Source organism: Phoenix dactylifera, unplaced genomic scaffold (assembly GCF_009389715.1).
Source record: "Phoenix dactylifera cultivar Barhee BC4 unplaced genomic scaffold, palm_55x_up_171113_PBpolish2nd_filt_p 000808F, whole genome shotgun sequence".
Lineage (NCBI taxonomy): Eukaryota > Viridiplantae > Streptophyta > Magnoliopsida > Arecales > Arecaceae > Phoenix > Phoenix dactylifera.
Genome location: NW_024068175.1, coordinates 176,166 through 190,323, shown reverse-complemented (window position 1 = coordinate 190,323; position 14,158 = coordinate 176,166). Strand labels below are relative to the sequence as shown.

Sequence of the window (14,158 nt, the reverse complement as noted above, 5' to 3'; positions counted from 1 at the left end):
ACTCATGACCCATGAGTTGACCATGAGGCAAAATTCAGAAGATGAGGTCAAGAGAAGAAAGACCATTGCCTTAAAGTCTACCACTCCAAAACAAGAAACTGAATCGGAAGAATCTGATGATGATGAGAAATTTAATGAAGAAGGAATGGCTATGCTTGGAAGAAAATTCAGAAAATTTATGAGAGGAAAGAAGAGATTTCATAAAAAGAAGCCCTTCTTCAAAGGTAGCTCAAGCAAAGAAAAGGGTACGGACAAAGAAAAAGAAAAGGAAACACCAATTTGTTATGAGTGTAACAAGCCCGGGCATTATAAGATAGATTGCCCGGAATTAAAGTGGATGGCAAGAAAACTTAAGAAGAAAAACTTCATGGCTGAATGGAGTGAAAGTGAGGAGTCAAGTTCGGAAGAGGAAGATCATCAAGAGAAGGCCCAAATCTGCCATATGGCCAATGACGATGAGGTAGATTCTGAACTTGAATGTGATTTTACTGTTGATGAATTACACGATGCATTTTTAGAACTCATGGAAGAACACAAAAAACTAATCAATAAAAATAAAGTTCTAAAAGATGAAAATCAATCTCTTATCAAAGATAAGCTGAAACTATCTAATAACTATGAAACATTAAGTAAGAGATTCACAAATGAAACCGAGAATCTAATTGCTGAAAATGTCAAGTTAAAAGAAGATGCTGAAAAATACAAATCCTTAGTAGACAAGTTTACACTTAGCTCAACCAAATTAAATATGATTCTTGATAGTCAAAAAGCCGTATATGATAAAGCTGGATTAGGATATAAAACAAATAGAAAACAAAAATACTTAAAGAACATATTTGTGAAAGCCAAAAATGAAAAGATAACTTGTCATTGCTGCAATAAATTAGGACATAAAGCATTTGAATGTAACTATAGAAAGTCTAGCAACAACAAATTGAGTAATAATCATAAGCTTAAATTCAAGAAAGTTTGGGTTCCAAAAGGAACATCAAGTACTAACCCTAAAGGACCCAACATAGTTTGCGTACCTAAAGCTTATTCTTGATCTTGATTGCAGGGGTGTCTTGCAGCTAATAAGGTGGATAAACGATGGTATCTAGATAGTGGCTGTTCAAGACACATGACAGGTGACGTAGAACAATTTGTCACCTTGGAATCTAAGAAGGGTGGAGTAGTAACCTATGGAGACAATGGAAAAGGATATATCATTGGAAAGGATAAAATTTTCATTACTCCATCTATCTTTATAGAAAATGTCTTATTAGTTAATGGTTTGAAACATAACTTACTTAGCATAAGTCAATTTTATGATAAAGGGTTTAAAGTCACATTTGAAGCCTCAGTTTGCTTAATCACAAATCCTAAAGATAATAGCATTGTACTTATAGGTCAAAGGCAAAGAAATATTTACATAGTAGACCTTCATGAATTAGGCAAGAAAAATGGATTATGTTTAATTACTAATGAAGAAAAGAAAAATGAAACAAGCTGGCTTTGGCATCGTAGACTAGGACATGCTAGTATGGACTTAATATCAAAACTAGTCAAGAAGGAATTAATAAAAGATGTGCCAAAACTGATCTTTGAAAAGGACAAAATCTGTGGACCATGCTCATTAGGAAAGCAAACAAAATCATCCTTCAAATCAAAGAATATAGTATCGACCACTAGGCCTTTTGAACTCATACATATGGATCTATTTGGACCCACTAGAACCGCGAGTCTAGGAGGGAAGAAGTATGGACTAGTTATAGTAGATGATTTTTCAAGATATACATGGGTTTCATTTCTTGCACATAAAAATGAAGCATTTTCAGCATTCTTGAAATATTATAAAAACATCATAAATGAAAAGAAGCTCACCTTAATAGCAATTCGAAGTGATCATGGAACTGAATTTGAAAATCAACACTTTGAAGAATTTTGTAATAAAAATGGTATCTCACATCAATTTTCAGCACCTAGAACGCCTCAACAAAATGGAGTTGTTGAACAGAAAAATAGGACCTTGGCAGAAATGGCACGCACAATGTTGTGCGAGTCAAATCTTCCAAAGTACTTTTGGGCTGAAGCTATAAGCACTGCTTGCCATATTCTTAATCGAGTTTTAATACGACCAATAACCAAGAAAACTCCTTATGAACTTTGGAAGAATAAGAAACCAACTGCTAAGTATCTTAGAGTATTTGGATGTAGATGTTTCTTTTAAACAATGGCAAGGAGGATCTAAGTAAATTTGATGCCAAGTCAGATGAAGGTATCTTCTTAGGATACTCTACATCTAGCAGGGCATACAGAGTATTCAATAAAAGAACTCTTGTAGTTGAAGAGTCAGTTAATATCATTTTTGATAAGTCTGATAGTGAGTCTCCTAGGAGAGAAAGTATTCTTGATGATGATGCAGGAATTATTGACTTTGAAAAATTGAATCTTAATGATACGCCAAATCAAGAGATGGAAAATGATTGCGTGCCACCACAATCTCAAGACTTAGCAAAGGAATGGAGGTATGCATATGGACATCCTAAAGACTTAATCATTGGTGATCCATCTCAAGGGGTAAGAACTCGATCCTCTCTCAGAAATTTAAATGATTATCTTGCTTTTGTTTCACAGTTAGAACCTAAGACTTATGAAGAAGCTGAAAAAGACACCAATTGGATAAATGCTATGCAAGAAGAATTAAATCAATTCAAAAGAAGTAATGTATGGACATTAACTGAGAGACCAAAGCATAACTCTGTAATTGGAACAAAATGGGTCTTTAGAAATAAATTAGATGAAAATGGGGTAGTTATAAGAAATAAAGCTAGACTTGTAGCTAAGGGATACAATCAAGAAGAAGGGATAGACTTTGAGAAAACATTTGCTCCCGTGGCTAGATTAGAGGATATTAGGTTACTTCTAGCTTTTGCATGTTTCATGGATTTCAAGTTGTATCAAATGGATGTAAAAAGTGCCTTCTTAAACGGTTTTATAGAGAAAGAGATATATGTAGAGCAACCTCCTGATTTTGAAAATCATGAATTGCCAAATCATGTGTTTAGACTACATAAGGCATTATATGAACTAAAACAAGCACCTAGAGCTTGGTATGATCGACTAAGCAAATTTCTACTGAATAATGATTTCAGTAGAGGAAATGTAGACAAAACACTTTTTCTTAAAAGAGAAGACAAAAATCTGCTAGTGGTACAAATATATGTAGATGACATAATTTTTGGTGCCACAGATGACAATCTTTGCAAAGAGTGTGCTAATTTAATGCAAGGAGAATTCGAGATGAGTTTAATGGGAGAACTAAATTTCTTTCTCGGGTTACAAATCAAACAAACTAAAGAAGGTATCTTCATTCATCAAACTAAGTATACAAAGGAAATATTAAAGAAATTTGGGAATGAAAATCACAAGGGAGTAGGCACCCCAATGAATCCCACTAGTAAGCTAGACAAAGATGAGAAAAGAAAAAGTATTGATATGAAGCTTTATAGAGGATTAATTGGATCCTTGCTCTACCTTACTGCTAGTAGACCAGACATAGTGTTTAGTGTGGGAATATGTGCTAGATACCAATCAAATCCTAAGGAGTCACATTTAAGTGCTGTTAAAAGAATCCTTAGATATTTGAGAGGGACTACAAACATAGGATTATGGTACTCAAGAGACTCCTGTCTAGAATTGCTTGCCTACTCTGATGCAGATTTTGTTGGATGCAAATTAGATAGGAAGAGCACTAGTGGAACATGTCAATTTTTAGGAAATAATTTGGTATCATGGTTTAGCAAAAAGCAGAATTCAGTAGCACTGTCAACGGCTGAAGCCGAATATATAGCCGCCGGCAGTTGCTGTGCTCAAGTATTATGGCTTAAGCAACAATTAGAGGACTATGGAATTAAACTAGATAACATTCCTATAAAGTGTGATAATACTAGTGCCATCAACCTTACTAAAAATCCGGTTCAGCACTCTAAAGCCAAACACATTGAAATAAGATATCATTTTATTAGAGATCATGTGCAAAATGGAAATATTTGTATTGAGCATATATGTACTGAGAAACAATTAGGTGACATATTCACAAAACCTTTGAGTGAAGATAGATTTTGCATGCTAAGGAGGGAATTAGGCATATGTGATCCTTTTGATTGAGGAGATATAAAAAGGAGCAAGCTGTATCACAATACTCTCCTCCCATTTCTAAAAACCCATGAAACATTAGTCAAACTAGTCATCTATAGATTTCTAACTCATGTATCATTGTCCCAGTAAGAATTTGTAAAGATTGGAAGAAAGAAAAATTTTTAAAAAAAAAGGAAAAAGGAAGAGAGAAAAATTTCTGAACTTGGGTCGACCCAACCCAGAATGGGGTCGACCCAACGTTGAGTCGACCCAAGAAAAATCTAGGGTCGACCCAACGACGGGACCCTACTGTTAAAAGGGGGACCCGTGAGCTATCTAGAGAACTGTATTCTCTTTGTCCTCTTCCGAAAACCCTATTCCCCACTCTCAAATCTCTTCCAATCATCTCCAAACAGTAGATTAGATCAAGATCTTGAAGAAATGGGACCCAAGAAAGCCGTAGCCAAGCGATCCGAGAGGACCATCCGTGCGGATAGAGCTGCTACAGAGCCTTCTACAGTGCCTCCACAAGGTGAGACACGTGTAGAGCCTCCTCCTCCTCCCTCCCCTTCAGTTCAACTTGTAAAATTTACGGGGAGACCGGTTACCACGGGAAGAAGGATCCACTCCGAGTTTTTGGATCAAGAAGGGTTCCGGTTGGGTGATTGGATCCGAAGGCAAGGATGGAAGTATCTTTGCTCCCTAGATGTGGTGATCTACCCAGGATTGGTTCGTGAGTTCTATGCCTTTCTGAAAACTGGAATGGGAGGGCTTATATCTGAAGTCCGAGGAGTAAGGGTTAGGGTTTCCGAAGAAAGTTTAAGTGAGTTGCTTCATCTCCCCTGCGAAGGAGCAACTCCAGAAAAGCCTGAAAATAAGTTGAGAGCTCTACAGTTGATTCTCAAGAATGATGATTTTGATTATTCCGAAAATGTAATAGCAAGCTCTCTTTCAGCTGAGATGAGGTTGTTGCACAACTTCATAGGTCGGATTTTGTTTCCGAAAAGCGGGAGATTTGATCTTATTTCTGAGCGAGACCTGGTCGTCATGGAGCACATTATTCAGGGCATTCCCCTGAACCTCCCAGCTATGATACTTAGGCAGATGAGAAAGGTCATATGCAATTCGAGAGTCTCCCTGCCTTATGGTATGATACTCACCCTGATCTTCCGACAGCATGACATATCAGTAGAGGGAGAGATCTCCAGGCATCTACTTTTTACTGACACGTACACTGCACGATCCCTTATTCGCATGGGTTATGAGAAGGTGAACGGGCAGTGGGTGCATACAGGAGCTGGGATACATGCACCAGAGGGTGATGCTCCAGAGGGTGATGCACCAGAGGATGAGGAGCCTGCGGATCATCCTACAGCACCTTCAGAGGCTGGACCTTCGTCATCTGTTCCCGCGGGGTACTCAGATGAGTTTTGGAGTAGGATGACTGAGCTTATGTCAGCTCAGGCGAGGACTATCACTGATGGATTGACGAGCAGATTGGATATTATGACTGCTAAGATTGGCGATCTTAGAGAGCAGATAGGAGCTCTACGGAGAGAGAGAGAGGTTCATGGTCCATCTGTGCCCCAGGCAGCTAAGTCAGAGATTTCGGCACAGAGTCATCCAGCTCACCGAGCTCCACGCCAGACTCAGTCCCATCAGGCTCGACCTCCACTCGCCACATATGCTCGGAGGATGAGGACTAGATCACAGCCATTAGATACCCCCTAGGCTGATATTAGCATTATGATTAGAGCCTAGGATATATATCTAGTTCTCATATGTATTTTGTGTTGATCATGTACTTTGTACCTTGATTGAGGAACATTGTATTTGTTTTGTTTTGACATTAATGTCTTACAATGTTCCATTTTGATCAATGAAATTGAACTGTTTATTATTTATTGTGTCTACTTATCTATTACCATGCACCTATTTGATGATAACAAAAAGGGGGAGAAGCAAGAAAAGAGTATAAGTTGACAAACAAGGTTGAAAATTATATTAGGAAAGACTGTACATTTAAGGGGGAGAAATTTGTAACAATGAAAATGTTAAAGTCTAAGACTTAAATCGAATTTCAGAATTTGGCACATACCTTTCACACCTCGATATATAATCTGAAACTAATGCTTTATCTCAAATTTTTGAAGTTTCATCTTTAATGAAATATAAAAGAAATGAGGAGTAATTCAAAAGGTCAAATTGGAAACATTTGGATGAAATAGGGGGAGACTTCACTCTCAAATTTGAAAAGCTGAAATTCAGCAACTTGAGCTCTTCTAAAACTAATTTTTAGTTAAGTATCAATAGGCTCATACTCAGTATTTTGTAATCATCAAAAAGGGAAAGATTGAGGATGATAGTGGTATTTTGATGATTAATACAATGATTAAGAGTATGTTACAAGTTAACTTGATACATCATTAATAAGTCCGTCACTCTCGATAAATTAGTATAATGAGATAAAGATGCATTTCATTAATTATTAATGAGATAAAATTTGCGATAGGAAAGGGATAGTGAATTCTAAATTCTAATTCGGCAAAGCTTCAAGTGAGACATACTCTTAAGTGGACAATAGTAATTTTCATTGTTTGGAGTATGTAGAACTACCATGACATATATTCAAAATTGCTTAAAGTTTATTTCATTGATTATATGGATAAATCTAACCTTAAGTTGCAGCAAAGTGTGGATTGAGTCGACCCCAAGATTGATTGAGTCGACCCCGGCACATCAAGAAACCATCTGGCACACTTCTGCAAAAATGGCACGGATGAACAGTACTTGGGTCGACCCAAGTAAAGGATGAGTCGACCCAATCCTCAAGCCTCAAGAAAATAGTTCTCTGGAAACCCTGAGAGGGTCGACCCAAATGAAACTTGAGTCGACCCAAACTTGAGTCGACCCCAAGTTAACATGAGTCGACCCAAAGGCAATGACATTCAAAAATAGGTTCTCTGAAAATCCTGAGAGGGTCGACCCAAGTGGAAGTTGAGTCGACCCAACTGAACCTTGAGTCGACCCAAAAAAGTGTTGAGTCGACCCAAGTGAAGGAAGGCTGAAATGCAAGGTTCTGTGGTTTCTGAGAGGGTCGACCCCAATGTTGCATGAGTTGACCCAAGTGAAAGTTGGGTCGACCCCAGTAAAAGTTGAGTCGACCCAAGTAAAAGTTGGGTCGACCCCAGTAAAAGTTGAGTCGACCCAAGCACGGGCAGAAGCATAACGGCTAGTTCTGCAGAAGTACTTTTTGACCTCCCAACAGTGAGTAACGGCTAGTTTTTTGAATTCTAACTATTGGGGCTTGTCCAATAGATGAAAGAAACTATTTAAAGTGACACTATTCATCAGAGGAAGTATCCTTTTGCAAAATATCAAAGCTTACACAAGAAAGACAAGTGCCCTAATCTTCTTCATCCAAGTGTTCCATTCAAGAGTTAAAAAGAAAGTGGTTGAGCAGACTCCAAGAGATATCAAAAGCTCTATCCACCCTTGAAGAGTGAAGCATTCTTGACAAAGAAGAGAGAAGTCTCATCAAGCGATAACTATTCTCTAAACTCTTCTTTGTAGCTTATAATTGTTATATTTGCTCATCTAGGAGCTTCAACTTTCTTCTTTCTTTTATTAATCACCTTGTAAAGGTTTGTTGGTAAGCCCGCAAAACCAACGGTGTAGATTTATTGGTGAACCTGTAAAACCAATTGTGAAGGTTCGTTGGTGAGCCCGTAAAACCAACAAAGGTTATTGGTGATCCCGGAAAACCAAAGTGTAAAGGTTTTTGGATTGTGAGCCCGGAAAACAATCCAACTGTAATCCGAAGGATTATAGTGAATTCCCAAGGGGTCGCTTGGGGAGTGGACGTAGGTGCTTAGGAGAGCACCGAACCACTATACTTCTTGTGTGTTTGTATTGTGCATTGTTCTAATTTCACTCACTCATCAATCAACTAAAGTAAGATAGCAATAACTTAGAAAAACCAATTCACCCCCCCCTCTTGGCTTGTCACCTTGGGCAACACCTAGATATATGAGTTTGGAAGAGAATGAACTCCAACCATTATAAACATTAGAAGAAACCAGCAAATACAAAACACATTTCCATCATACAAAATAGAAGAAGTTTATGGACAACAGCAAAACAACCAAGTGACCAACTAAAATTTTAAATGAAATCCTTAGATATTTATAACTCCGCCTATGTTTTGTAAAGAGCCAATCCCAAGCTTAGATAAAGGAGGAGAGTTGCAGTAGGTTAATGATCAGCATAAATATATATGAAAATCACTGGGGAATTCCCTACTAGCGACGTACTGCATTGGACCCGAGTTTAATGGAAAGCGAGCAAGGGTTAACTCAATGCACCACATTGGAGCCCAGATGTGGTGGGAAGTAGGCAACAATCCTCACATTTTAATAGACGATCATGGCTAAAAAAATTAATCCAGGAAAGTAAGATGCATTTAGCAACTTGGAATATAGGATTATTGATAGAAAATTAATGAAATTAATAGATACAATGACTAGAAGGAGAATTAACATAGCTTACTTGTAAGAAACAGTGGATAGGAGAAAAAGCAAACAAAGTTGGTAAAACTGGTTATAAACTTTGATATAATGGGAAAGATAGAAAAAAATGGAGTAGGAATCATTATAGATAAGAATATAAAAGATAAGGTTGTAGACATTAAGCTCTAAGAGAGTAGGAGATAGAACAATCTTCATAAAATTAGTGTTAGGAGAGGAATCTATTAATATCATTAGTGCGCTTCTCAAATAGGACTGAATGATGCTACAAAGTAATGCTTTTAGAAGAACATGGATGGACTAATTCAAGAAATTCCTATTGGAGAAAAGATATTTTATCGAATGAGATCTGCATAGACATATGGGGGATACATGGAAGTTACGATTTTGGAGATAGAAAAGAGGAAGAAAGTGCCATTTTAGAGTTCATGATGGCCATGACCTAGTATTAACTAGTACTTACATTAAATAGGACTCTCACTAGATAATTTTTAAAAGTGAACATAATACTAGTCAAATAGGTTTCTTCCTTATCGGAAAGATTAATCGAGTTTTGTCAAAAGATTGTAAAAATATACCCTTAAGATTTTAACCAGCCAATATAGATTGATATTTTTGGATATGTGTATTAGGAATGGAAGAGAAGGACTAGAGAAAATAGAAACCCGAGGATTAGGTGGTGGAATTTGCAAGGAGAGAACAAATGATTTTTAAGGATAGAATGTTGAAGGAAAAAAAGATCTAGATAGAGAAATCAATACCATGTAGGAAGAGATAGCTAACAGCACTAAGAAAGTGGCTACAGAAATATTAGAAGAATCAAAGAAAAAAAGACCTTATGTTAAGAAAACTTGGTGGTAGAATGAGAGCGTTTAGTTGGCAGGTAAGATTAAAAAAGAGTGCTGTAGAAGGCTACCTAAACATACGAATAGAGAAATGAATGAACGTTATAAGATGGTTAAGAAGTTAAAAAGATGATACGAGGGGCCGGAGACAAAGCATATGAAGAGTTATATCGTAAGTTAGAAACTAAAGATGGGGAGAAGGATATTTATAAAACTGTAAGGCTAAAATAAAAGAAAACTAGAGACCTGACTCAGGTTAAATTCATCAAAGATGAAAATCAAAAAGTTTTAGTTAAGGAGGATGGGAGCAAAAAGAGAGGGAGTTATTTTGATAAGCTATTCAATGAATGCCATGAATGAGTTAGGATGCCTTACTAGTTCCACTAATGATTAAAAATGTTAAATATACATGTAGAATTAGAGCATTTAAGGTAAAAAGAGCCATGAAAAAGATGAAATGAAGAAAAGCGGTTGGACCTAACGGAATATCTATTAAGGTTTGAATGTGTTTGAGTAACATAACTTGATTGATTAATTTATTTAATAAAATTTTAAAAACCAAAAAGATGCCTGATGAATGGAGGAAGAGTACCATAGTACCGATTTGTAAGAATAAAGATGATATTCAAAATTATTCTAACTATCATCGAACAAAATCATAAGCCATACTATGAAACTTTAGGAGAGGGTGATTAAGCACATATTGAGCTGTGACACAAAGATATCATAGAGCCAATTTGGTTTTAGGCCAAGAAGGTCAACTATGGGAGATATTTTTCTCCTTAAGAGATTCATAGGGAAATACAAAGAAAGACAAGATCTTCAAATGATTTTTATGGATTTAGAGAAAGCATATGATAGATTCTCTCAAAAAGTCTTACAGAGAGAGTTAGAAAGAAAGGTGTTTTCATCAGCTATACTAATGTGATTAAGGCATGTAAATGGAGTAGTTACTAGTATGAGAATACAAATGAGTTTCCGATCATAATAAGTTTTACACCAAGGATCTGCTCTAAGTCATTACCCTTTTGCATTCTTATGAATGAGCTTACTAGGCATATTCAGGATGATATTCTTTCGTGCATGCTATTTACGGATGATATAGTTATAGTGGATGAAACTAAAATTGGAGTTAATCGTAACTTGGAAGTATGACGGAGTGCATTAAAATCTAACAGTTTTAAGTTGAGGACCAAGACAAAACACATAGAATGTAGTATTAGTAGAATTAGAAATATAAATGAAAATGGAGTGAAAATTCAAGACCATCAAATTTCTAAGAATGATTATTTTCAATATTTGGGAGTGATTATTCATGAGAAAGGAGAGATTGAAGAGGAAGTTATCTAGAGGATTAAAACAAGGTGCATAAAATGAAGAAGTGCAAATGGGATATCATATAATCGTAGGATATCTATCAAGTTGAAGAAAAAATTTTATAAGACAAAATGAAGAAGTGCAAGTGGAATATTATATAATCGTAGGATATGTATCAAGTTGAAGAAAAAATTTTATAAGACAGCAATACGACTAGCTATGCTTTATGGTACAGAATATTGGGTAATTAGAAAGCAATATGCATATAAAATAAATGTGGCCAAAATGAAAATGTTGAATGGATGTATGGTAATACAAAAAAAGATACACTAATTGAGGATAAGTTAAAAGGTAGCACCAATTGAGGATAAGTTGAAAGAAGGACAACTTAGGCCCCGTTTGGCAGAGCTTTTGGTGGGTAAGAAAGCACTGTCTGGTCCTCCAAAAGTACTTTTGAATGGAATAGGGATGTTTGGTAAAAAATTCAGAAAGTTGTTTTAACTTTGCCAGAAAGCTAAAACAGCTTCTTAGGAAAAACTTCAAAATGGAGCTTCTTCGAAAAAGCACTTTTAGCATCCGTCGGAAAACTGTTTTGATTTATAAAATTTTTTTCTTTTTGGACCAAAATACCCATGATAAAATATTATAATTACAGAAAATATCTTTTTATATTTGTTAATATATAATGATAATAATTATAATATTTTATACCTTTATTATTGTATTATACTATAAATATAATATTATATTACATTATATCATAATACATTGATATGTTATGTTATATAATATCAAATTATGTTATATTATTATGCTATAATATACCATATTATATCATTATATTATAATAATATTATATTATATTACAATAATATTATATTATATTACAATAATATTATATTATATCATATATTTATGTGTTAATACATATTATATTTTATTATGCTCTATTGTATAATACCATGCAATGTCTTTTATGGTCATTTTATCATACTAAAAGTACTTTCTCGGTTTGTTTACCAAATACATCTTAAAGTTTCACAGTACTTTAGAAATGTAGTTACCAAACAGCAAATAACTTTTTATGAAAGTTCTACTTCAAAAAGCTCTACTTCCGAAAGCTCTACTGCCAACAGCTCTGCCAAACGGGGCCTTAGATAGTTTGGATATGTACAACATAGGCTAAGAGATGCACTAGTATAGAGTGATTTGATGTATGTAGAAGGAAAGAGATGTAGAGGTGGACCACAAATCACATGGGATGAAGTAGCAAAGGACTTAATATCACTACATCCTTCATAAAGTGTGGCCCTAAACAAAGTGAATGGGAAAAAGGATTAATGTACCCAACCTTAACTAGTTTGGGATGAAAGCTTAGTTGAGTTGAGTTGTAAATCCTTAAATATTCATGCATAAGAAGCAATCAAATGCTACCTAGCAACATTCACGAGAACAAGTTTTGTTATACAACTCAAAATCTTTAGGCAGTTGTCCTTGATTTGTATTAAGTTTTTTATCTAAGACAGATATTGATTATGAAAGCTGTCCATGGTATGACATTTTTACATCTAATTTATCAGATCTTGTAGTTATTACATTTGATAATAATGTAGCCAGACAATTAACTTATAACGCTCCAACAATAATATCTTTGCCGGCCAATATCATTTTTGATTCATCGCCATCAAAAACAATGCAGTAATTTATGGAAAACTCCTCCAAAGAGTTTTTCAATGGCTGCTATGTTCTACCAAAAGGAACATCACATGGGGTTTGATCAAAGTAAGATAAATCCAGATATTAGTGAACAAAATACATCAAGCAACCAATGACATTGTTATCCTTTCATACATCATCAAAATACCCTGGATCCGCGATTACTCATTCAGTGTACCTATTAAAGAAATCAACAAAGAGGGAAAAATATTTAAGATGTCGGTACCCAATCCAGATTGTGACGTGTTATTGACCAAAGATCATATGCTCACCATATTGATTAATTCTACTTTGTTTAAAGTTTTAATGAACGTAATATTAGAATTGCAGTGTCTTTGGGATGCACTCCATGATTATTGCTCTTAATACTCCAAGATGCAACTCCTGCAAATCATGTTTGAGTTTAACAATAGTAAGGGGTATCTTAACAAGCCTAGGATCAGAAAGTATGTCAGCAAAGTCAAATGAATTTTTGACCAAAAAACTATCACAACCATGGTTTTCATCTTGGCCAGGATAACACTCTGTATTAGGCACTCAGTGATGCAAGATAAAATATCAGCCTCTTCATTTTAAGAGCCATTATAAAATTATAGACTCCATGATATATCAGTAAATCAGCTGCAATTTGCTAATCCTCCTCTTTTGTATTATAGTTTCCTCAAAACAGCCCATGACCTGACACCGAAGCCAGACGGAGATCTGGCCTACAGTGGGAGGTGTAAGCACCGTCATGACCATTGAGTGGCAAAAGGCAGTGGTTCGGCAATATCTAGACCAGGATCTAAGTTTCGTAGATGCCATTGGCTATGGTGGCATAGGGTAGCAGATAGGCAATGGCCAGCAGGAGAGCTAGGAGGAGGGGGGAAAGAAAAAGAGTCACTGCTGGCAGCGGCAATAACCGACAACTTTGGTGATGATGACAGTGATGCAACTGAGATGATGAATGACAGGTTTGCCATGGTTGGGCGGGAGAAGTCAAAGAGGTGAACTAGACAAGAAGAGAAGTAGGATGGCAATGAGAGAGAAGAAATCTGTAATCAATAAAACAGCAATTAATCCTGTTTTAACAAACGGGTTTACATTTACTTATCTTAGTGCTAGTTCATTGTTTGACAAATCTGGTAGCTTTTATATTTAGAAAAACTTTAAATCTTCCATCAAGTCCAAATAAGCTTACATCTTAGTTCATCTATGTATTTGTCACCTACCAAGATGGCTATGACATCGATAGTTAAAAAACCTCGATCGCATCAAATTGGTAATGACAGCAAAGTTCATCATGTATTTAGTATCCTCAATAAGGATTGCTATTATTGCGACTTATCTGATTTTTAGCACTTCTATTTTGTCATTCGCTGCCCTCAAAATATTGCCCCATGTAGTCAAGTTTCACCCTATGACATGAAATCACAGCCTAATACGGAAGGCATGTAATTATAGCTGAGACTTTCCATTGTTTGGATATAACTAACATAGGACTTAACCAGTTAATTTGTGATTATCTTATAGATCAACACATGACCAAGTTTGTGAATAAAATATTTTAATTAGAAGGTAGATCTTTTTGAGCTTTCAACTCTTAATGTCACTTTCAACTCTCTCACCCAATACTCATTTCCCTCGTTCATTTAT

The 14,158-nt window shown here is 35.7% G+C and overlaps 1 protein-coding gene across 1 annotated transcript in view; it reads right to left on the bottom strand.

Annotated features, from left to right (window-relative positions):
* Positions 1 to 14,158, bottom strand: part of LOC103703848 (cyclin-dependent kinase E-1-like) — a 39,102-nt gene that overhangs the window by 20,578 nt on the left and 4,366 nt on the right. The window lies entirely within an intron of this gene.